At 45.8% G+C, this 23109-nt stretch overlaps 1 protein-coding gene across 1 annotated transcript in view; it reads left to right on the top strand.

Moving 5' to 3' along the window:
- Window positions 1-23109, top strand: part of Fam117a (family with sequence similarity 117 member A) — a 44041-nt gene that overhangs the window by 2559 nt on the left and 18373 nt on the right. The window lies entirely within an intron of this gene.

Raw genomic sequence — 23109 nt, 5'->3', positions numbered from 1 at the left:
TGTAAGAGCACTGCTGGGGAGAGTCCACTACCTTCTCAGGCTTCAAAGAGCAAACCCACACTGGTCTGAAACCAGTGCTGCAAGTTTCAGAATTTCAGGGCCTCTTGCATTTTTATTCTGTCATCTTTTAAAATGAGCTTTCTAAACAGAGCTCGGAAACACAACAGTTTAAAAAGGCCTGCGAGCCTGGACTGGGTTTCAGGAACAATTAAGTGTCGTCACTGTTTCTGTTTCCCATCCCAAATGATGTAATACTCTGCCTGTGCAGTTATCTCGCACCGCACACCCTGCTGTGTTCTTGACAAGATAGATTAGGCCTTATATAAAGGGTTATGGTGCAAAGAGTGGGTTTACCTTCTGTGGCCATTCATCCAGAAGGGATGTCTTCATAAAGCGAGGAACGGCTTCATTTTTATGAGCTGGAGCTGGAGGAGCTATGAGAAAAATGAGGGCCAACTCTAAGAAAGCGAAGAGCCACTGGTGGGTAATTGAAACCCTCAATACAGTTCTTACTGCAATTGCCCCCTGAATTAAATTCTCTTTTGTGTCTGAAGTTAGCAGCAGTTTGAGGCTGCTAACTTTTGCATCCTTCAGAACCCATGATGATAGATAAAACAGGAGTAGAAAGTGAAGTTTTCTGGGTTCAGGTCTTACCTATCCTAAAAGTGTTTCAGTCTCCATATCCCTAGACTGGAAACAATAGCTTTGTGGTGCTAAGGATTGAACCCAGGGCTTTGTGCATGCCACACGAACACTACACAAAGCCACATTTCCCACCCCATGAAAATAACACTTAATTAAACTTTGCTAATTATTTCTCTAGCGAACCTGGGAAACCAGATGCTGCTTGGGAACCAATATACTCCACCAAAACCTTCTTAAACCAGGAGTTGGTAATTATAGCCTGTAAGTTATACCTGGCCCTGAGCCTGTTTTTGTAAATAAAGTTTTATTGGAACACAGCCACCCTTTTTGACGGTAGCTGTGTCTATTTTCATGCTGTCAGTGGCAGAGTTTACTCACTGTACAGAAGTTCATCTAGCCTTGTCTCGAACTGTACACTTGATTCCTACTCCATTGTAAGAATCAGTTTCAAGAGTGTATGATTTATGCTTCCTCAGAAAACCCTAAGGTAGAGTAAGGTAACAATCATATTTTAGGGGAAAAGGAACCATCTGTTTCTAGTCAGCCCTCAGTCTTTGTGGCAGATCAGCACGTGTGAGTACTGATTCCCCACCCCCGTTGTCAGGTGACATGTGTTCAGTAGACATAGCTCATTTGAATTTACACAAAAGCGTAACTGTTAAGCAAATTTGTTCCTCCTCTTTCCCTATGGCCCCCTACCCTCAACCTAATAACTCACACTGCAGAGAACATAGTTTTAAAATTATATGAAAATCACTTGAGACCTATCTCCTGTATTGAATTTTTTTCATTAGTTCGCCATACAGATCATTGAGAACTAGCTGGTAGTAGTCATGGTTGGCCTAAAATACTAGATTCCCCAGAGGGACATAGGGAGGGAGTGCGCTCCTTGTTTCCTGAATATAAGGTGTCATTGTTATTAGGGATGTCATTGCTAATTATTTAATGCCTTTCCTTGTATTGTTTTGAAAACTTAGCCCTTGAAGGATGGGTGTTTAGATGGGTATGAAGCCACATCAAAGAGGCTGTGTATTAGAGGTTCTGAGAGAAGGTGCTCTTCAGGCTGTTGTCCTTGTGGCCAGTGATGCCACAAACAGCTGGAAGTTTAAAATAGAGGTGGAACTTTTCTCTGCCAAAGAGTCATCTTGGGGTACAGTTAGAATCCTTAAAGAGCTGCACTCATCCGTTTGTAACCTGTGATTGAGACAGCTTCTATTTGGGAAGCATTAAGCCCTCAGGCTTTTCCTAGCCTGATACTGCTAGCTACTGTCTTCCATAGCTTTGCCAGGCCCAGTCATGGTCAGTAAGAAGCACGTCTCCGAAGCACCTGACCCTTAAACAGTTATCAGTAGCGGTAACTCTCCTGAAGTTAGGGTCTTCCAGTTTCTAGGATGTCATTAGCTGTGGTGATTGCCTGTCTTCTGGGTACCCAAAGGAGTGAGGGTCCATGTGTTCTTAGGGTTTTTTTTTGATAGCACAATATTAGTCAGTCTGAGACGTCCTTATATAACACAGTTAAGAGACCAGTAGAAGGGGGTGAAAATGTTGCGGGTTGTGGTGGTAAGTGGATATTGCTCTCTCTGGTTCCAGATACGGATTTCTAGGAAGGGTTACAAGAATTTCATAGTGATGTGGATTTGAGTGTTGTCAAAGCGGTTGGTGGGCTTAATAGCCAGGAGAATTCTCTGCCTGCGTTCTCTGCTGAAGTCAATGTATTTTGAGTCGTATAGGCCCCCGCCAGTCCCTGATCTTAGTAGAACTGTTAGGAATTAAACAGCTGCCTCTAGCTTCTTACCAGTCTCACATTGAGTCTTTCTGCCAAAGGATTCAGACTTTGTGGTGTGACATCCTCTTACAGGTCTGGTTTTGGAGTTTTTATAGGTACTGTCACATGTATCAAGCACTATTTGACACTAGCTTGTGTTCTGCCTGGACTTACCCGGTCTTGCTCTTGTTCTATGGGCAGCACGGAGCACTTTTGAGGGTTGGGAAGGTAAACCTGGTGATTCTTTCCTATTTCATAAGACAAATGGATACTATATTTGTTACTCATTGCTGAGACAAAATACCTGACAGAAAAGGAAGGGTTTATTTTGACTCATAGTCCAAGGATACAGTCCATCAGGACAGGGAAGATAGGAGAAGGGGCTGGAGCTTACATTTTACATCTGCACTCAGAAAGCAGAGAGGGAAGGGTGCTGGTGCTCAGCTCAGTTTCTTCTTAGGCAGTCCAAGGGATGGTGCCGCCCACATTTAGGGTAGGTCTTCCATCTTAATTAGTACAGACAATCCCTCAGATCATACCCAGGGGCTTGTCTCTTCCATGACTCTATACCCTGACAAGGTAGCAATCACAATTAACTATACAGATGCCCAGCAGCAGTGAGTTAATTTAAGGAGTGTGGACAATCTCACGATGGCATAATCATTTCTGCCCTCCTGATACAGAATTTGTTCTTTCTTGTCTTAGAAAAGGGAGTAGAAGCCAAGGGTAGGAACTGCTCTCAGCTTTCTCCTCTGCCTGAGTTGGAGCCTCACAGAGATTCCATTATTTGGTTTGCAGAGTATGAATTAACCAAACACTAGCCAAATCTATTCACTAGCCAAATCTATTCACATGGTTAGGTCAAAAACAAATCCTGGTCTCAGAGAGGGAAGAGTTGAGGATGTTATCTGAAGTTGGTAAATGATCAGTGCTCCAGTTCCTCCTGCCATGTGGCAGTCTGGATGGGCTGTCGTTCCTGGGCACAGCTGGCTGTGAACACGAAGCCTTCCAGCTTCCACTGGACATCCTAGCTTTCTGGCACTTCGCTCTCTCCCTGCAGCCGCAAGCAAGTTGAATCCCTAGCTTTGGAGTCACGTAAATGGTTCTCCTTGAGGCTTAGTAAGCTTCAGTTGACTTTCCTGTGTGGGAGTACCACAGCCAATCAGGAGCAACTTAAATGAACTTAAAAGAACACTATCAGGGTATTTCATAATAGGAAAACTGCAGGTCCAGCCCTAGGGAAGCTGGAGCTGAAGTCTTGGCCTTGTATAGACTCTTACCCTGCCCTGTTCAGGCACACAGGTCTGTGGGTTTGCTCAGGAGCCTTAGACAGCTGGCACTGGGGGAGGGAGGATGGAGTGCCTTAGGCTTCACCCGCCCGCACATTAGCAGTTTAGGCTTCCAGCTCCCTATTAAAATGGGTGTGTGTGGAGGCCTGGGAAGACTCTTCTGGGAATTTGATTGCTCTCATGCATTTGAACCATGATTAAGAGTTGGGGGGTGCATTCTATTGGAGGCTGCCAGAATGTGTCATCTTAAATGGTGGACAGTGTTTGGCAGAGCAGAGTTGTAAATTTAGGGTACCTCTCCTCTGTCCATAGCTCCTTGTCTGCTAATGTCAGGCAACTTTTTCCAGGGAACCATCTTGTTAGGACACAGGTTAGTGTACCACCAGCTCTGCCACCTGAATCCCTTAAGATCAGAAGTGACAGCCTTCAGGAGAGCGTTGAAGTGTTAAGACCAAGGGTGGGCTATGACACAGAGCTTTAAAAGCAGGTGCTAACACATCCACATGTAAATGCATTATAGATGCAAGCTGGAGAAGGCACAGAATGAAGGAGTATTCAGTGTATGGTGGGCTAATTATAGACCTACTGACTTTTGAATAGGTTTTCTTTTAAATTGGCCAATGTATTTTCTCTAAAGTTAAATTAGGTTTTATTGTCATCTCTCCTTTCTCTTTCAAAAATGACATTTTTAGAGCCTGGGATGTAGCATAATGGTAGAGCATGTGCTTTGCATGTGCAAAGTTTTGGTCTATCCCCATCAACACACACACACACACACACACACGCTCACACACACACAAAATGTCATTGCTTAAAGACTTAACTGCTCAGCAGTGTTCTCAGATCCTGTAGTCCCCTCTACCCCATCCTGGAAATTGTGTGCTTGCCTTTTTAAGAGGTAGGTACCTCGTGTTTCAAGTTCAAGTACAGTGGAACTCACCCTGCAGCTTGAACAGATTTGAGTGCTTCTGCTAAGGGAGGGCCAAGGCAGATGGGGAGTGTCATGCTCAATAAATACTTGTTGGATTGAGTTGCTGGAAAGGCAGTGGAGTGGAGAAGGGAGCCACACCTCCCCCAGGCTCGCTTGTAATGGCTTTTCCCACTTCTAGTTCCCATACTCTGTTCCCCTCTATCGTAGCTCTCCAGCTACTTGCAGGACAACCTGCCCACTCCACAAAGCATCAGTGTTCTCTATTTAAATCATTGGTCTCCTTTTCATCCTGGTTTTTGGGGCTTTAAGCCCAGCTGGTGGCAAAGATGTTGCATTTCCATGGAAGTCATTGCTAAGCCCTGTAGGTTCTCTTCCCAACACATTTAATGCGGAGGAGGGTGTATGTGTGGGGGGGTGTAAATCACCAGGTTGATCCATGGATGGAGATAGACAATGTGTAGGATTTTGCTATAGGTTTGTTTAAAGTCTGAACTACTTAACTTTTGTCTTAGAAAGAGGTGTGGTTGATGGATCAAGGAGACTGAGAGGAGTGTCCAGTGTCCATTCTTGCTAGATAGACCAGTACCAATTTTTTGGTATTGCTGTGCTGTACAGCAAGGAAAAGCGGGATTGCAAAATGAGTCAGTGACTTTTTAGGCCAGATAGCAGAATTATTAGTGGACCCTAGGATGGCTTTTCCTGGTGTGATCGGGTGGAAAGGATGCCAGGCACCATCCTATAACATCAGGTATTGCTGTTCCCTTACCCAGCTAACGTGGAGAAATACAGGAAAGAGGTGTTCATAATCATTGTTCAAACTCTGGACATTTAGACTGTTATCCAGTCTGTGTCCCTGTTGCCAACCATGGCTCTGGTGACTTAGACGAAATGGTTTAATAAACCTGCCCAGCTGGGTGTGACTTTGAACAGCATGAACATGTGATTAAAAGAGTTGGAGCTCTTTTCCCTTCTTCCCTTTCTCCCTTTCTCCCTCCTCCCCCCTTCCTTCCTCTGCCCTCCTTCACACTCCCTCCACTTTAGACTTCTCTGAGCCTATTTGTTCGCCCACGTGGCTTTGAGAGAACTACCATGGCTAACACGTGCATTCCCTGCCCCACAGCGGTAGGCACAGAAACCTGTCATACTGTCCCCGGATTGGGGATCATCTGCTTAACTCATGCTCATTAGCTAGGTCCCAGGAGATGGGGAGGTGGTGGATAGAGCGCATGACAGAGGGGATGCAGCCAGAGGTCCTTTACAGTAAATACAGCAAAGTGTGGATGGAGAGGGGCGAATGGGACTGTGGGAGCCACATCTGTGGAGACAAGCACCTCTTAGCCTGAGGGAAGCGCATGGACGCTTTCTCAGTGGAACTGTCGCGAGAGTCGTTTTGTCTTCCCAGCATAAAAGTAATAAAGGGCTGTTTCCATAGTAAGAGCCCGAGAATCCCAAGTCTGAAAGCACCAGATTCACCTGTATTGTTCCGAGAACTTGAGACATGAATAGCTTGGTTTTGACAGTATTCATTTGTTTGTCTCCTGCTGCTCATAGTTGGTACTTCAATGTTTTACGTTCGCTTTTACTGTGTCCTGCTGGGGAGGATGGCATTTTCCCTGTTTTTTTTTTTCTGCAGACTGGAAAACTGAGACCCAGCAAAGAAATAACGTGCCCACAACCATGCGATTGACAGAACCTTTTTGCTTGATTAAGCAAAGGTCTCTTCCCACACATGGAAGTGTGCTGTGAACTTGGTCCCGCATGGCATCCCCACCACCTGCCTAGCACATCTCCAGCTTTTGCTTCCCTGTAGTTTGTATATCTGTATTCCAGGTTCAGAGTGCACCTGATAAACTGATTAGAAGAGAACTGGCGATGGGCTGCAAAGATAAGTCTTTCTTCAGCATCCCAAGGTGATCACACACGGGCTTCCCACACCTTGACCTTGTCCCGTGAGCTGTGGATTGGTAGATAACGGGATGATGGTGGCACGTGCAGCACTGACATGGTGGTGGCTTTTGCGTGTTTCTGGCTGGTTTGAGATTTGCCATTGCCATCTGGAATGAGTAGCTCACCAGGGACAGGTGGGGAGCTGGGGCAGACTGGTGTCCCTGCCTCTGTGGAGTCATGGTTGGGGGTACTGATTGGCAGTTGTATGCCTAGGCGGTGCCAGGAAGAGACAGTGTCTTTCTATTGTGTGACTGTGTGAAACCATGAGAAGCACCTGAAGGGACATGTGGTCGTGCATTCCTATAGAAGGGGGTGGGCACAAGTAGCCTTGTGCCACGAAAATGGCTTAGTCCCCCATGCAGGGTAACCCCTGGCACCACCACGTGTACATTCCTGATGGGAAAGAAGCCTGGGGCTCATGATCTGCCCAAGCACATCCCTCGTCTTGCTTTTGGTTAACTAGGAGTAGAGTCCTTGTGGTATTTATTAGCACCCAGTAGAGGGAACAACGGAGGCTTGAACTCTGGAAGAAACTCCATCTAGGGTGCATTGCCTGGCTGTCTCCTTGGAACTAACTCACCCCCTTTACAAAATCACTTTCCTCTCTCTATAGAACTCTTTCACATTCTAATGTTTGTATGCTTGTGTGTAACCTTTTGTTTCCAGTTTCTTTACAACCCTTAAGGTAAAATCTTATTTAACAAATATTATAAAAGCACTTCTGTATAATAAAGTTGTTCCATTCTTCTAATGCTTTCTTGTTGTCTGTTTTGTAAGTTTTGTGTCTTTAAGTAAAAAAGCAAAAGAGCGGGAAGGGCTAGGAGATGGCTTAGCTGGAGAAGTGCTTGCTATTCAAGCCTGAGGACTGACTGGGATCCCCAGCACCTGTGTCAGTACAGGGTGCAGCAGTGCGCAACTAACTCCAGCACCGGGGCGGGGGGGTGGGGGGTGCAGGTAGGTAGATCCCTGAGCTCATAGGCTGGCCAGACTACCTCGACTTGTGAGCTCCAGGTTCAGTGAGAGATCATGCCTCAAAAATAAGGTAGAGCTGGTAGGAAGGATCAGGTGGTAAAAACACTTGACCTGACATCAGGCCCTCCATCCCATTGTTGAAGGAGAGGACTGACCCCTGAAAGTTGTCCTCCAATCTCGACTTCCTGTGTATTCCCTTCCCTGTATTCACACACACCACACACACACACATACACACACACACACATACACAAATAATAATTTTAAAAAGTTAAGTTTCAGTGTGGTGGAACATGATTTTAATCCCAATGCTCAAGAGTCTGAGGAAGACAAATCTCTGAGTTGCAGGCTAGTCAAGGCTACATAGAAAGAACCTCCCCAAACAAAGCGAAACGATTTAAAATATTGTGGAGAAGCAATTAAGGAAGTCTTTGGCTTCCATGTATACATAATGTACACACACATGCACACATACATGTACATGCACACCATAACACAGGGAGGGATAGAAACTGACTTTTTTTTAATACTTTATGTAACTTGTCTGAACTGTGTGGTCACTGTGTAAACAGTGAACATTTAAATGCTTGACATTTGCAGGGAAAGGTGTGAAAATCCATAAACCCTTACTAGATGACAAAACCTTTTGCTGTCTCTTTATTGCCAACCTCCTACTTTGTCATAGTTGCCTATTCCTTTCTAGAAATAAAAATCAGTCTCTCTCTCCCCCCCCTCTCGTGTGTGTGCATGTTTTGAGTGAACATGTGGGTGTCAAGTATGAGTGTAGGAAAGTATGTGAGTGTGTGTAAAATTCTTGTGACAGCAAGCCATCAGTAAAGCAGTTGGCAGGTGTGCTAGGAGCAAATCTAGGTAAAGATTGTGTAAGTATCCCGTGTACTTATTCTTGTTGTTGTTGTCTTGAGACAGGGTTTCTTTGCGTAGTCTTAGCTGTCCTGGAACTCGCTCTGTAGACCAGGCTGGCCTCAAACTCAGAGATCCGCCTACCTCTGCCTCCCAAGTGCTGGGATTTAAGGCGTATGCCACTACTGCCCAGTTCTGTATGCTTATTCTTGAACAATCAGTTTCAAGTTGTTTCCAAATAAACATTTGACAAATAAGTACTGGACTAATCTATCAGGTTGCTTCTACATGCTTGTAACATCTCTTATTCTCTCCACTTAACAGATGGAACAGTTGATACCCAAGAAATTATGGATCTGTTTTGAGTTCACATACTATGCTGGGGTGAAGTCAGGGTTTTGCCTCTATGTTAGATTGCCTTTCAAGAGCCTGCAGCTTGTCCTCCAATTGGACAACATTGGTATCAGACTCTGGGAACTGACTGATGCCAGTTTCTGTATTTGCACGTGCAGCCCTTTCTCCATGTTGACCCAGCGTTAGAGTCGGCAGGGTTGCCCCAACAAGGTGTTACTGAGCAGGATCCCGTACTGAGCATGCTCCGCGTGACCAGTGTCTTAAAACACTCAGAAGCTCATCGGTGCCACAGCCATGCAGTACCTACAGCACACTTATATAGGGGAGTACAGAGGGGCAAATCAGTGAGTTTGGCTCAGAGAGTGGTGCCGGGTTATAGGCCCAGGCCAGATGGCCTTTCTGTGATATATACTAGGTAGTTGTTGTACCCTCTGCCTTGTGAATACAGTAGGCCTCAGGGGAATTTGTGTGGGTTAGTGCAGGACGTTGTACCAAGTGGGGCAGGTGTTAAAGCTTACGCTAAGGGAAGTCCCCTTTAGTCCAGCTTTTCCTTAACCCCAGGTCCCAGGAGCCTGGCTCTGGGATTGCTAAGCAAAGTTAGAGGAACAGACAGACCTTGTTAAATCTCACCCTTTCACTCACACCAAACCCTTCAGCTATCTGGCTGTGCTCCTTAGAGGCATTCAGTCATTCTTGTCGGTTTTTTTTTTTTTTTTTTTGCTTATGCTGCAGGGCACGAGTGAACTCTGTTCTACTTATTTTGATTGGTTGAGCCAGATTTTTTTTTTTTCGAGACAGAGTTTCTCTGTAGCTTTGGAGCCTGTCCTGGAACTAGCTCTTGTAGACCAGGCTGGCCTCGAACTCACAGAGATCCGTCCTCCTCTGCCTTCCTAGTGCTGGGATTAAAGGCATGCGCCACCACCACCAGGCTGAGCCAGCTTCTTACTATGCAGCCCAGGCTATTGTAGAGTTTGCAATCCTCCTGCCTCTGCCTCCTTATTGCTGTGGGCAATTGCAGATATGTGTAACCACACTTAGCCCTACTTTACTATGTAACATAGGCGGAAAATGTTTTCTGTGGCTGGAGAGATGGCTCAGGGGTATGAACTTGCCGCTCTTATAGGGGATTTAAATTCAGTTCCCACTGTGCCCATTGTGTAGCTCTCAACCACCTGGATGGAGCTCCAGTTCCGGGGGATCTAACACTCTCTTCTGGCCTCTATAGGCGTCTGTATGCACAATATACAAACCCATACACAGACACACAAGTACAGTACACCCATAATTAAAAATAAAAATAATTTTGTATTTATTTTTTAAAAAGGCAGTTGTCTTGAAATCTTTGGTTTTGGTGTGCATCTTTGCATCTTTTTTTTTTTTTTTTTTTTTTTGTCTGAGGTGCTTGCTGTTGCTGGCTGTAAGTAAACTGTCCTTGAAGCATTATTTTATGGCCCAGCCAGCTATGTGAAATAGACCTGTGGGCATTTACTATGTGAGTGACCCTGCTTGTATTCAGATTGCTTGACCTTAGGAATTGATCAAGTTACATAGACTCCCTCCGTGACCTTCTTTATATATCTGCCTGTATCTTCCACTCTCTGGCTTTGTCCTGACCCCAGGTAACTGGTGAGTGACTGACAACCAGAATAAGCGCAAGAAAGAAGAGGGTGACACGAGGCTGCCCCCAATTCCCAGGGGATTGTCTGTGCTTAGATGTCCAGTGGGAGCCACTGTGCCATCTGCTTATAATGGATTAGCTGAGCTTGCCTTCCGGGTCTCAGAAGCTGGGATAGGGCATGTGGGTTGTTAATATCCTATATTGTTTCCCTGGATTCAATTATCCGTTTGTATCAGTAGGATAAGCCTTCTCTTTACTGATAGAAGGTGACGTTACCATGAAGCAACTTGGGGGAGAAGATCTGGTTTGTCACCTACTTTCTAGTAATGTGCGTTGCTGCACCCTCTGCCTCTGGAAGCAGCATGTGGAGAGGCAACCCGGGATCAAGTCCTTGGCTGCTTCCTTCTCGTTGCCGCTGCCTAGCCTCTAAACATCTGGCCTAGCTTTTCCGACTGGCTTACCCTGGAGGCACTGCATAACCCTGGTGCCTCTCTTAGGAAGTCTGAACAACTGGCATGGCGAGACCAGGGCTCCAGAGCAGGGGCTGCCCTGGAATGTCTCCCAGCACACTTTGGGGTTTTTCCACAGCCCGGGCACAGCATGGTAATTTGCCACTTATTTCCAGTTCAGTTCTAGAAGGTCAGGGCCCAGGTAGGGATTCACTGGGTCAGATGTCTTTGTGGTTATCTCCCCTGTGAAGTTGGGGACAGGAGCTAGAGCTCAAGCGAGAGATGGTCAGACTTTCTGCAGGCGGAACAAGGTAGTTCACACTGTTTTGTTTTGTTGTGTTATGTTTTTGGTGGTGTTGGGAATTGAACCCAGGGCCTCAGACATGCTGGGCAAATGCATGCCTTCCTACTGAACTGCACCCCCAAACCCTTAACACAGGTTTTCATGGGTGAAATAGGGCAGATTTGGTGGCTGACATTCTTGGTTCTGAGGAACCCAACTGAGCCCTTGTCCCTTGTAAGTGTCCCTAGCCCAGTCCAGAGCAGAGTGAATCAAAAACCAAGGTTAAGTGCAGCAGATCCTGACAGAGTCCAAATTAATGAAGTGTAGCCAGTAACCTACGTGTCCTCTGTGCCCCTAAGTATGCTTGATGGTTACTGCAGCTTGCCCAGCCATGTGACCAGGCTTTCTGGTGTGGCCAGCCACAGGTAAATTGAGCACTATTTGTATTTTCCTACTTGGGAGGAGGTGGGCAGGGCCATGTGGGCGCCTACAACACAGCTGTCTTCATTGCCTCAGTAAATCCTGTTTACCATCGACTTTGCCCTTCTTTCTCGTGCCCCAGATGATAACACACACTCCGAGATTCCACTTAAGCTGCCCTCCTCGGCAGCCCTTTCTTCTCTACCCTTTGGGAGTTGGAACCTTCTGCCTCAAGGGGAGATACCGAGTTAGGAACCTGTAACGATCTCTTCTTGGTGGTCCTGTTTTCAGGGAGAGACCACTTTACAATCCCCCTCATTCAGTGCAGCAGTGAGTTTAGTTCTCCCCATTGTTAAGCTAGACTTCAGCCAAACCTATCAGACAACGTCTCACTCTGTAGCCCTGGCTAGCCTGGAACCAGCATTAAATATATAGACCAACTTGCTCAAGTCTGTCTGTTCCCCTGTGTTCATCAATGTATCAATGTATGTGTGTCTAGACAGACCTTCACGTGTGTACATCCATATGCAATCTTTCGGGTGAGCTGTTGGAAATTATGACACATTCCCCTATCCTTCAGCATTTCTCCTGAGAATAAAGACAGTTTTCTTCACAATATTGTCATGCCTAAGGAAATTAACTGTGACTATGTATCATTTAACATCTAGCTTGTTCTCACGCTTCCCGTTTGGTGGCTTGCTTTGTAAGCTTTAATTTTCAGTTGTATCTTTTTAAAAAGCCTCTCGATCCAAAGTTTTTCCCTACTCTGAATGTGCACGCTTGGGAGAGAGAGAGAGAGAGAGAGAGAGAGAGAGAGAGAGAGAGAGAAAGAAAGATGGTTTGCACATGTACATGCATGTGTACTTGTGGAGGCCAGAGATTGATATCAGATATCTTTATTTGTGTGTGTGTGTGTGTGTGTGTGTGTGTGTGTATTTTTGAGACAGGGTTTCTCATTTCTCTGTGTAGCCTTAGCTGTCCTGGAACTTGCTCTGTAGACCAGGCTGGCCTCAAACTCACAGAGATCTACCTGCCTCTGCCTTCTGAGTGCTGGGATTATAGGTGTGTCTCACCCTTGCCTGGCTTTTTTTTTTTTTTAAAAAAAAAACACAGAGCCTGTTAGCAAACTGAGAGCTTGCTGTTTGGGCAAGTTGAGGTGGCCAACAAGCACCTGGATGCACTTGCCTTCCCTCCGGACTCTGGGATTACAGGCACATGCTTGTTGCTGCACCTGGCTTCTACGTAGATGCTGAGGATCCATATAAGAACCTCATGCTTGCTCAGTAAACACTTCACCCACGGAACCATCTCCCCAGCCCCTTACTTTGCTGTTATTGTTGTTGTTGTTATTGTGTCTCTATCCTGTGTATTGTGGGCATGTGCACGTCATGGTGCCCATGTGGCGGTCAGGACATCTTGGGGTCCCTTCTCTCCTCCCACCATTATGTGAGTTCAAAGGATGAAATTCTGCTGAGGTGTCTGGCCAGCCCAAGTTTGTTTGTTTTAAGTAATATTTCTTTGTTTAATGTTTTTATTCTTTGAGAATTTCATACATATAAACAATACATTTTGATCTCTTACTGCACTCTTTTCCCATAATACATTTCCAAAAGTCATTTTGGGCTGGGCATTGGTGGCATTCGCCTTTAATCCCAGCACTCAGGAGAAAGAAGCAGGCAGATCTCTGAGTTCACGGCCAGCCTTGGCTACAGAACAAGTTCCAGGACTGCCAGGGCTACACATAGAAACCCTGTCTCGAAACAAACCAACCAACAGTCATTTGGAGCCCTTCTAGACCGTGTACTTCTCTTCCCATTTCCTCTGGTGTTAACTTGTTCTTCTATACCCTGTGTTTCTATTAGTGGGAAGTTAGGTCTGGAGTCTGATTAGATTTAGGCTAAGCATTTCTGCCACAGCGTTTGACCCCAGGATGGTAGCACGCACCTTTAGTCCCAGCACTCAGGAGACAAGGGCAGGTGAATCTCTGTGAGCACCAGGCTATTGGGCAACATAGTGACATGTCTCAAAATAAAAATTAACTTTCCATGGGTAAAGTGTGTCTTCATACTGATATTTGGAAGTAGGTAATGTCGGATTGTTCCTAGGTAGTGATTCTGCCATTGAAGAGGAGGTATGGGGGTTGAACACAAGGGCTTAACACACATGAGCTGTAGCTCCAACCTAGTCGTGCTAAATTTGATCACTTTAGGTGGTGACCACCAGATTTCCCACTGCCAAAGCACATTATTCTCCACTAAATTGGTTTATGGGGCGACACTTTGGCATTGTGTAAATATCCTTTTCCCCACAACCTTTGGCCCAGCAGTCTTGGCATCTGTTGACTCTTCATGATTGAGATAGGACATTGAAAGTTCCATAAAGACAGTTCTGAATTGACACGAATTGGAAAGAACACTGACCAATTCAGCAAGAGTAATAACAAAAACAATTTTGTTTTGTGGGGAAGGTGACAAAACAGGGCTGTCAAATTTTGTCAACATTCATAGGCATTTTGTGTAGCTTGGATGGTACTAAATTGCATATTAGTTGCTTAAACGTGTGTTGTCATCTAGGAGTTTGCTGGAAGCCAGGAAGAAAGCAGATTGGATAGAGTTAAAACTAATAATGGTTTATTCACAAAGTGGAAATTACTTAGATTGTTTGAAAATAATCTGTAATCTTATTTCGCTTTTATTAGGTTCTACCTTCCTCACTAGAACTTCTCTTTTAAATTGTCTTCATCTTCCTTGGCCAACCCAGCATGCCCAGTGGCAGAAGCAATGTTCCCGAGTCCTCGGTAGGCCCATCTAGTCCCTAGCAAGGATTTCCTGAACCATGGCAGCCAGAAAGTCATGAAAACAGTTGAGTCTGACTGACCTACAAGTGTGGGAAATGGTCCTTGACAAATCTATTTCGGAAGTAAAGGGCCTCATACACTTTGACCTTGAAGACATGAGTTCACCTTTCAATGTGAAGTGATACCTATCCTTGTAAAGTCTTGGTTTGGCAGTGGTGGTGCACACCTTGAATCCCAGCACTGGGACGGCAGAGGCAGGTGGATCTCCGTGAGTTCGAGGCCAGCCTGGTCTACAGAGTGAGTTCCAGGACAGCTAGAGCTTTATGGGAGGAGACTACTGTGTGTGTGCTTCTTACAAAGGCCCCCATTAGATGCTAAAGGAAAGCATGCTTCAGTCAGTAACTGCTGGTGATTTGTTTTATCTCGAAGGCTACAATCCTACAGCAGTCCTCTTCAGAGAACTGAGATAAGGGGTAAAAAGTTCACACTACTTCCTTTTCTTCTAACTGCAAGTTCTTGAGAACTGAGCAGATGTCAGAGGCCCGGCACCCTGCTTCTTTGATGCTGGCACATGCACTCTGGGGTTATCCTTTGCCTCCTGGAAGATACACAGAGTTAGTGTATTCCTTATTTTTTTCCCACAGTGACATCTCCAGAAAAGCTTCTCTTGGCCTAGTCCTCCAGCTGCCTGCAGATGTGATCTGCATTTTGGGAAGTCAGACATGAAGCCAGAAATGGGTTCACTGGCTCTTTCTTGAGTTGTCCGTTTAAATGCAGAATCATAATGATTGATGGAGGGCGTGGCTGAGAAATTCTTCATGTGCACACAAATGCCATTTCTTTTTTCTGGGTAAAGTCTTGTTGGTAGGGGAAATATGATGTGACTTTCTCCCTTCTCCAGTCTAGTTCTGTTGAGTCTCTTCTCCCTGTGAAAGTTGAGCGTCAGCTGTGATTTAGTCTTGGGAGAAATGTTAGTCAGGGTTGGGATTATAGTTGAGAGGCAGGGTGCTTCCCTGAGTTCGAGTTTCAGCTCTTGAAAAAAAAGAACAAAGGCAACCTGCTCAGAGCTCCAGATTTAACATAGCCGGCTGGGATGGATGGGGGCTCCATGGGCTTTCCATGGAGGACTTCTAACCCTTGTACAGTCATATGGAGGTTTCAGTTTTACCGTAATTTCCCTCCAAAGCCCACGTGTCGTGTCCGAGTTAAGCAGTGAAGTGGCCCCTAACCATAGGGAGCTCGAGAGGCCACCTAGACCTGTCAAGCCCAGCACATGTCCAGAAATAGGCAGCCCCTGTGAGGCTGCTCAGGGGAACTTCTACGTACTACAGATCTGTTCTCGGGGAAATATTTAGAAATTCTGAGACTCTGTTGTATTTTGTTCTCCAGATTTCTCAAGTGCTGCACCACAGTGGACAGGGCAGGGCAGGACCCCTTGGTGTCCCGCCATACTGCCCTGGCCCTGCCTGCTTCTCATCCCTAAGTGAAGACCATTGATTGAAAAACAAAAATAAACACAAGTATGCATATGTACATGGAGAAAAGCAAGGATACGTGTAGCACTGTGGTGATCTCTGGGTAGGGCATGCATGACTTTTAGTCTGGGGTTTTCACTCGTCTGCATTTTCCTATTTCCTATAACGTGTGTAGCTTTGGTTACAATAAGGGCTATTTTCTCTTTAAGTGGGGAGGTGGGAAGGCTAGCGCTAAGAAGTTTTCAAAGCCTGACGGCATGAGAAAATGACTCATACCTTGTTTGTTGAACCAGATAGTTGTCGAGTTTTTGCTGGGTGTAAAATCTCATTATGTCTCGCTTTCATTTTATTTAGGGTTACACTAGGAAGGCTAGGCACATGGCCGTGGTGGTGTAGAGTAACGTCTTTCCATCCTGAGGTTCTCCCTCCTATATGGCCTGAAAGACAGTGAAATGATGGAATCATCCCCCGAGACACCCAGCCAGAACCCTTTGATCAGGGCTGATTTCCCCTGGCAAATTGCTTGGTCCCCACCCCTGGCCATGCTGAGGAGAAGCAGAAATGTCTCATGTTCTGCGTTCTCCGTAGTCTTCATCCTGAGCACCATCACCTCTCCTTCCAGGCCTTCTCCTGGGGTAAGGCTTGGGTTGATTCCCAGCGAGGGATCTTGGGAGAGGTAGAGGTGAGTGTGCTGCCCTTTTGAGAAGACCTTCACTGCAGGGTAGTCCCTCGGGGTATACCTGCTGGTGGATAGCTGGCACTGACGAGCAGCGGCATCAGCCTTCCCTCTTCTACCCTGCCAGTAACTTCTTGTCTTACGCCTCTCTTATCAGCAGAGACTATCAGAGAGTTGGTGCTTAGTGGACACTCAAACCTACTTACTAAAGGCGTTGTCTGCTGTTGTGCTGCTGGCTCCCTTGACAGTCCCCTAATAGGCAGAAACAACCTGACTGCTGGGCCTCTCTCCTCTCTTTGCCCCTCTCCCTGAAGCCATACGAGTATAGCAGTTGGGAGACAGGGCCAAGTGGCTCTGGAAGATAGCACCTAAGGCTTCTTATCTAGTGTGTGCTGTTTTGTTTTGTTTTTTCCATTTGCTGTTGCCCAAGAACCAAAGCATCCGCCACTGCTCAGCAGCGTGGTGAAATGGTCTGGCCTGGTGCCAGGGTGCCTCGCCAGGTGGCTGAGCTGTGGAGGCTGCTGCATGCGATGGGCCGATAATACCCAATGGGGGTGTAAACAGGACACTCCACCCTCCTGCAGACACCCAGCCCGTGCCCCGGTGCTGGCTGCTTTGTCACTGCCTGTCTTGATACCGATGTGTCTTCTCTGATACGGGAGCCGATTGTTCTGTTCCTCTCCCAGGTTCCCAAATCTGAGAGGGGCGCTTTCCAGAAATGAAACCAGTTCATCTTCCAGCCACAAGCAACCGTTGTGACTTCTTAACACTTCCTATCCTTTAGCCGTAATCACACAAGTGCAGGACAGAGTCCACTCCCCAGGTCTTTCCGGTATGCCCGCCACGGCTGCACTCACGCTGGCTGAGACTGCTCAGGGGACCCTGTCAAGCAGTGGAACCTAAGTGCTCATCCGCAGCTACCTATGGCCGAGTCTATAGGAAGTTTTATTGATTTTTGTTTGTTTGAGACAAGGGATCACTGGAACCCATGTTCCTAATGCCTCTGCCTCCCATGTGCTGGGATTATAGGCGTGTGCCACCTGCCTAGCTACAAGCTGTTTGATAGCCTTCTTGCACCACTTATCTCAGGCAATATCCAGGACAACGACAGACTGTCCCTCGTAAAAGAAAGGACTTTCACAGTAAAGACAAGTACCTTGCCAGGCCTGGTGGCACAGGCCTGTAATCAGAACTTCTTGGGAGGCTGGGGCAGAAGGAATGTAAATGTAAGTAAGGCTTTTCTAGGCTAACGATCGAATTCAAGGATACCCTAGGCAAGTCCCCACATCCAAAGGGAAGAGAATGCTGGGGTTGTAGCTCAGGGGTAGAGTGCTTGCCTAGTGTGTATGAGGTCCAGGCCTGCCATGCACCTTCCCAGTCTGGAAGGCACAGGCCTCTAGGTAGAGCCTGCTCAGAGCAGCCTTCTCTGCAGGCTCCTTCCTTCTCCTCCTCCTCCTCCCCTGTGTCTTCCTAAGGGACAAAAGCAGATTTGCATTTCTTTTCAGCATCCCTGGGCTGTAACTTGGGCCAAGGGAAGGTGGGTCTGGTGGTAGTGGTGCTGGCTGCAGTCCGGCTACAGTGAGGAATAGCTGTCAGACCTCTGCTGCTTCTGTAGCCCCTCTCAGGCATCCGGACCGGGCTATGCCCTCCCCCTTCTCTGCAGCCCCTTTACGGATGGCACAGAGTCACATCAGTATCTGATTTTGGCTTTGCGTTGTTGTTAGGGGAAACTGATGCCTTGGTTTAGCTCTTAATCAGTTTTGGTGCCCTACACAGCAGGTGCTTGCCAAAACATTTTGGGGGAGGTTTACAAAATAAGCAGTAGTTTTTTTTTTTTTTTAAACTAGAAAAAAAAAATGCAATCTTTTTAAAGTACCCGCTCCTTTATTTCCTAGGCATGAAAGAAACATGGCATTTTAGTCTCCTCAAAGGGGCTGGAACATGCCAAGAATTTGGGGATTTGGGAGGGGCCATGGAATCTTCCTAAGGGCTCTGAGAAAGGAGGTAATTCTACCTTGTGGCTAGCTAGGAGCTGAGCCAGCACCCTGTGCTGGGATGTGGCCACTGTGGAGATAAGGCTGGGGCCCTTATCCAAAGGGGTGGGGAGAGCGAGGTGGGTCCTGCAGGTGGGCTCAGTGTGATGAGGTCTTTGCAGGCCTGTCTGCCAGTCTGCCAGCAGGGGAGGCAGGGCAGCCTTCCACAGGACTCTTGCTTTTCTTCATTCCATTCTCTCCTCCCCTCCCTTTCTGTCTTAGTTTCTTTAAAATTTTCCCCTTTCCTATCTATTTCTGTTGTTTTTATGTATATATATATATGGAGGAACAAGTCACACAGTCTTTGTGAACAGTTTTGTTTGGAGGGAGGTGGGAAGAATGTAATATCAAGTGGAATAATAGTTGATTCTCATACCAATTCCAGGTTTTGAGTATTTCCTGGACACTGTCTGTTAGGACTATGCGTAACATACTGCTCACTTCATTGTTCTTGAAATCGGACCCCAGCAGTAGCTCACTAGCTAGGGTGATGTAAAGTGTGTAGCTGCTGTTGTCCCCAGGTGACAGATTCCTCTGTGACAGATTTCCAAGGCCTCACAAGAAACAAATGAAAACAAAGACACTTCACAGGAGACCCGAAATCAGGCCTGCCCTACCTCTGCCCTGCCTTGCCCCTGAGAAGCTAAAAGGGCAGTGCCCTGCAGATATCCAGCAGCCTCCGGGAGGTGGAAAAGAGGCGTGATTTTAGGTATAGGATCCTGCCGCCTTCAATGATGAGGGTGTCATCAGACACTGCTCCTTTGCCCCTTGACTTTCTTCGGTCTCCCTGTCCCTTCCCAGGGCTGACAGAGGAAAAGGTAACTGCAACCCAGAGTGCTTTATAGTAATGGTGCGTGACCAGGAAATACCGGATAAGCATGAGCTGCTTCAGAGTCTCTGGAGAGCCTCCTTCTAGCGGAGAGCACAGGGCAGGTGACTCTGAATGACCTTCCTCCCCCTCACTGTCCCTCAGCCCTGGAGTCACAGTCTCTGTCCTTCAAAAGGCGGAAGAAGCAGCCTGCAGGATTATGACATCCACGCCAATGTGCCAGCCTTTTGCTCACCTGCCCCTTTAATTATCTGTCATGTAATATCGCAAAGGTGCTGTCTAGGGGCCCTGCCTTCTCACCGGGCTGTGAGGGACAGTCTTCACGGAGGGCTATGGGACAGCATTTCAGTGTCTGAGCTGGTTTCTGTTGTAGACCAGAAGCCCCCAGAAATATTTGAATTACCACTTTACAGCTTCAGCCCAGTGCAGAACAATGAGCAATTGAATCGCTTGTATGGAAGGTGAACTTGAGGCTTGAACTAATGACCTGTCACTAACTTACTGCAGTAACGAGGTCACGGGAAAGTAAAGGAAGAGAATGAGCTCTCCAGAGCCTCCGAGAGGGACAGATAGACAAGTGGCTGTGGGGTCTTTACTCAAGGTGAGCGGCTGGCATGGATCTGTACAGATTCAGTGGTGTAATTATAGAAGCTTCATCTTTCTGCTATAGATTTTTCAGTTTTATTCAAGTACTTGGGTTCTTGCCAACTGCCAGCTCTATGCTGTAGCCACTGGGGGCTACAAAGATAAGCCAGGCCTGACCTTACTGGCTATTCATTATCTAGGGGTCACAAATACCTGCAAGCCAAGAGAGAGACCAGCAAGTACGGGAAGAGTACAAAGTATACGGAGCAAACGCAAGACATTCTGAGACACTCCTTGCAGGGGATTCCCAGGATCTGGAGGATGGGGAGGAGGTGGAAGCAGTTAGGCTGGCCTGGCAAATAGCTCAGATTTCAACACCAGGCCGAGAGACAGCCAGGCCAGCGGTGGGAAATGGTACAGTGCACCATATCTGGGATGTGGAGAAAGGAGTGAGGTGCACAGGTCCAGGAGGTAGGCCTGACATGGGGCCTTTGACACTGTGTGTGTGTGTGTGTATGTGTGTGTGTGTGTGTGTGTGTAAGTTGCACACATTCACGGCCATAGCATGAGAGTGGAGGTCAGAGGACAACCTGGACAACTTTCAGGAGTTCTTTCTTTCCACCAATGAGTCCTGGGCATCAAATTTAGGCTTTTAGGCTTGGTGTCAGGTGCTTTTTCCCTCTGAGTCATCTTGTAAGCTCCCGACTTCCAGCCTTGAAAGGGCCTTTGGAGAATTTTAGTATAGAGATGTTATATGGTCTTTTAAAATAATGTATTGCCAGACATGATGATAACTTCTTATAGTACTAATCCTTAGGACCTGGGGACAGGTGGAGTGCAAGTTTAAGGTCTGGTTAGGCTATATAAAGAGAACAGTTCAAAAAGCCAAAAATGCCAGGTGGTGGTGGTGCACGCCTTTAAACATTCACGGCTAGCCAGGGTGCTGTAGTGAGATACTGTCTCAAAAACCAAAACGGCAGGACTGTGGTTGCTCATGATGCCTTTAATCCCAGCACTCAGGAGGCCGAGATAGTCGGATCTCTATGAGTTCAAGTATAGCCAGAGCTGTGAAACAGAACTCTGTTTTGAAAACACCAACAAAAAAACTAACCTCCCTGCAAAAGTATGCTGTAGTCAGAATTATTGATTTGGAAAGGAGGTAGAAACGGCCAAACAGTATTATGATGTGCTTCCATTATTAATCAATTAGTTAGTTAGTTAGTTAGTTAGTTAGTTAGAGGAAGGGTTTCACCATGTAGCCCTGGCTGTTCTAGAACTCACTCTGTAGACCAGGCTGGCCTTGAACTCCCAGCGATCAGTTTGTCCTTGCTTCCTGGGTGCTGGATTAAAGCCACCACCTCCTGGTGCCTGGCCCATTTTCCAATTTTAAAATGTTTGTGTGTCCATATTTAGAAGGTAAGGATTGCATGATGACGTGATGATACCGCTTTTTGTTTGTTTGTTTGTTTGTTTGTTTTGTTTGTTTTAAGATGGGTTTCTCTATGTAGCCTTGGCTAGCCTAGAACTCACTGTGTAAACCAGACTGGCTTCAAATTTCAGAGATCTGCCTCCAGAGTGCTGGGATTCAAGGTGTATGCCACCATACCACCAGTATATCATGATATTGACAGTGATTATCTCTGAGTGATGAGATTGAGGTTTTGTTTTGTTTTGGTATCTTGTTTGATGTATACATTTCTTGACTTTTCAACAAATCATGCTTACAACTTTTGTCATTAAAAGTCATTTTTAAGTTCTTCTAAGTGAGTACTTATTTGTGGCCAAGGGAGTTGACCTAGAAATATTAAAAAAGTCAAATTAAAAACTAAGAATAAAGTTGATTATGTACTAACATTGATGAGCTCCATATTAGAGAGGAAGAATGTTCAGTAATATAGGAATGATTAAAACCGGGCAGTGGTGGCCCACATGTTTAATTTCAGCACTTGGGAGGCAGAGGCAGGGAGATCTCTGTGAGTTCAAGGCCAGCCTGATCTACAGAGTAAGTTCCAGAATTGACTTCATAGCTACTGAAAAACATTGTCTTGAAAAACCAAAAAAAAAAAATAAATAAAAAGCAAAACAGGAATGGTTGAGCAGATATCATACAGTCTTTAAAAATGGCAAATATGTATGTCCTTGATACTTTGAATTGGATTTTATAATGACTGGAATAAGGCAAAATATAATATAGTATAGAATAGTTCATATTGATTACAAACCTTTCAAAATATATGTAAATACTTAAATTAATTTGGAGAATGACATTATTGGCACTTTTTTTTTAAACTGTGGTGACAAACAGTGTAAACTTGACACTTTAAACATCTTAAGCTTACAATTCAGTGGCATCCGGACATTTACAGTGTAGCAATCACTATATCATTTCTAGAGTTTTTTGTTATCCCAGACAGTCGACATTTGTTAACAGTAACTCCCATTCCCCCTCTTCCTGTGCCCATGGTCAGCTCTACCTCCCTCTGTCCCCATGGATTTGCCTATTCCATTTGCCTCATGGAGATGGAATCATCTGACATTGCCTGCTTGTGTGTCCGAGTTATTGCGCCTTGCACCATCAGTGCTATAGTACAGGTTGCCTCCAGTTTGGGGCTATTATAACTGATGCTGCGATAATAATGGGTATATGAATAATTTTTCAAATCTCTGCTTTCAGGTTTGTTTTTGGGTTTTGAGGGGAATATAGAGGTTGAATTTCTGGACCCTAAGGGAATTCTCTGTTTAATTTTTTGAGGAACTGCCAATCTTTTTGTGTCTCTTTAATATAAACCTCTTCAAGTCTATTTATACCTAAAGTTACTAGTTCTCTCTGCTGTGCTGAATATACACATAAATTATCAAGGGATTACTACAGATGTGAAAGCATTCTGTTCTGTTTAAAGGGGACTCTTTATAGATCTGCAGATAGTGGAATGTTTTGAACGTGGCCATGGAAAACAGGGTCAACCCAGATCACTGAAACTTCCAGATGATTCCAGAACCCTTACGTTGTAAAAACAGTTTCAACTTTTAATTTCTCCCAGAAATCTTTAACCAATGTAAAATGAAATGAATGCATTTATAATTGCCCCCTTTTTTATTTTTGCCATTCAGATAAGAGGCAAAGAAGGGGGAGAAAAAGACCTGCAGACTTGGATAGTTTCCTAAACTGGACTCCTCTTC

Source organism: Myodes glareolus, chromosome 9, assembly GCF_982192425.1.
Source record: "Myodes glareolus chromosome 9, mMyoGla1.1, whole genome shotgun sequence".
Classification (NCBI taxonomy): Eukaryota; Metazoa; Chordata; class Mammalia; order Rodentia; family Cricetidae; genus Myodes; species Myodes glareolus.
Note: the sequence above shows the minus strand (reverse complement) of the source record. Positions and strands in the feature narration are given on the sequence as shown.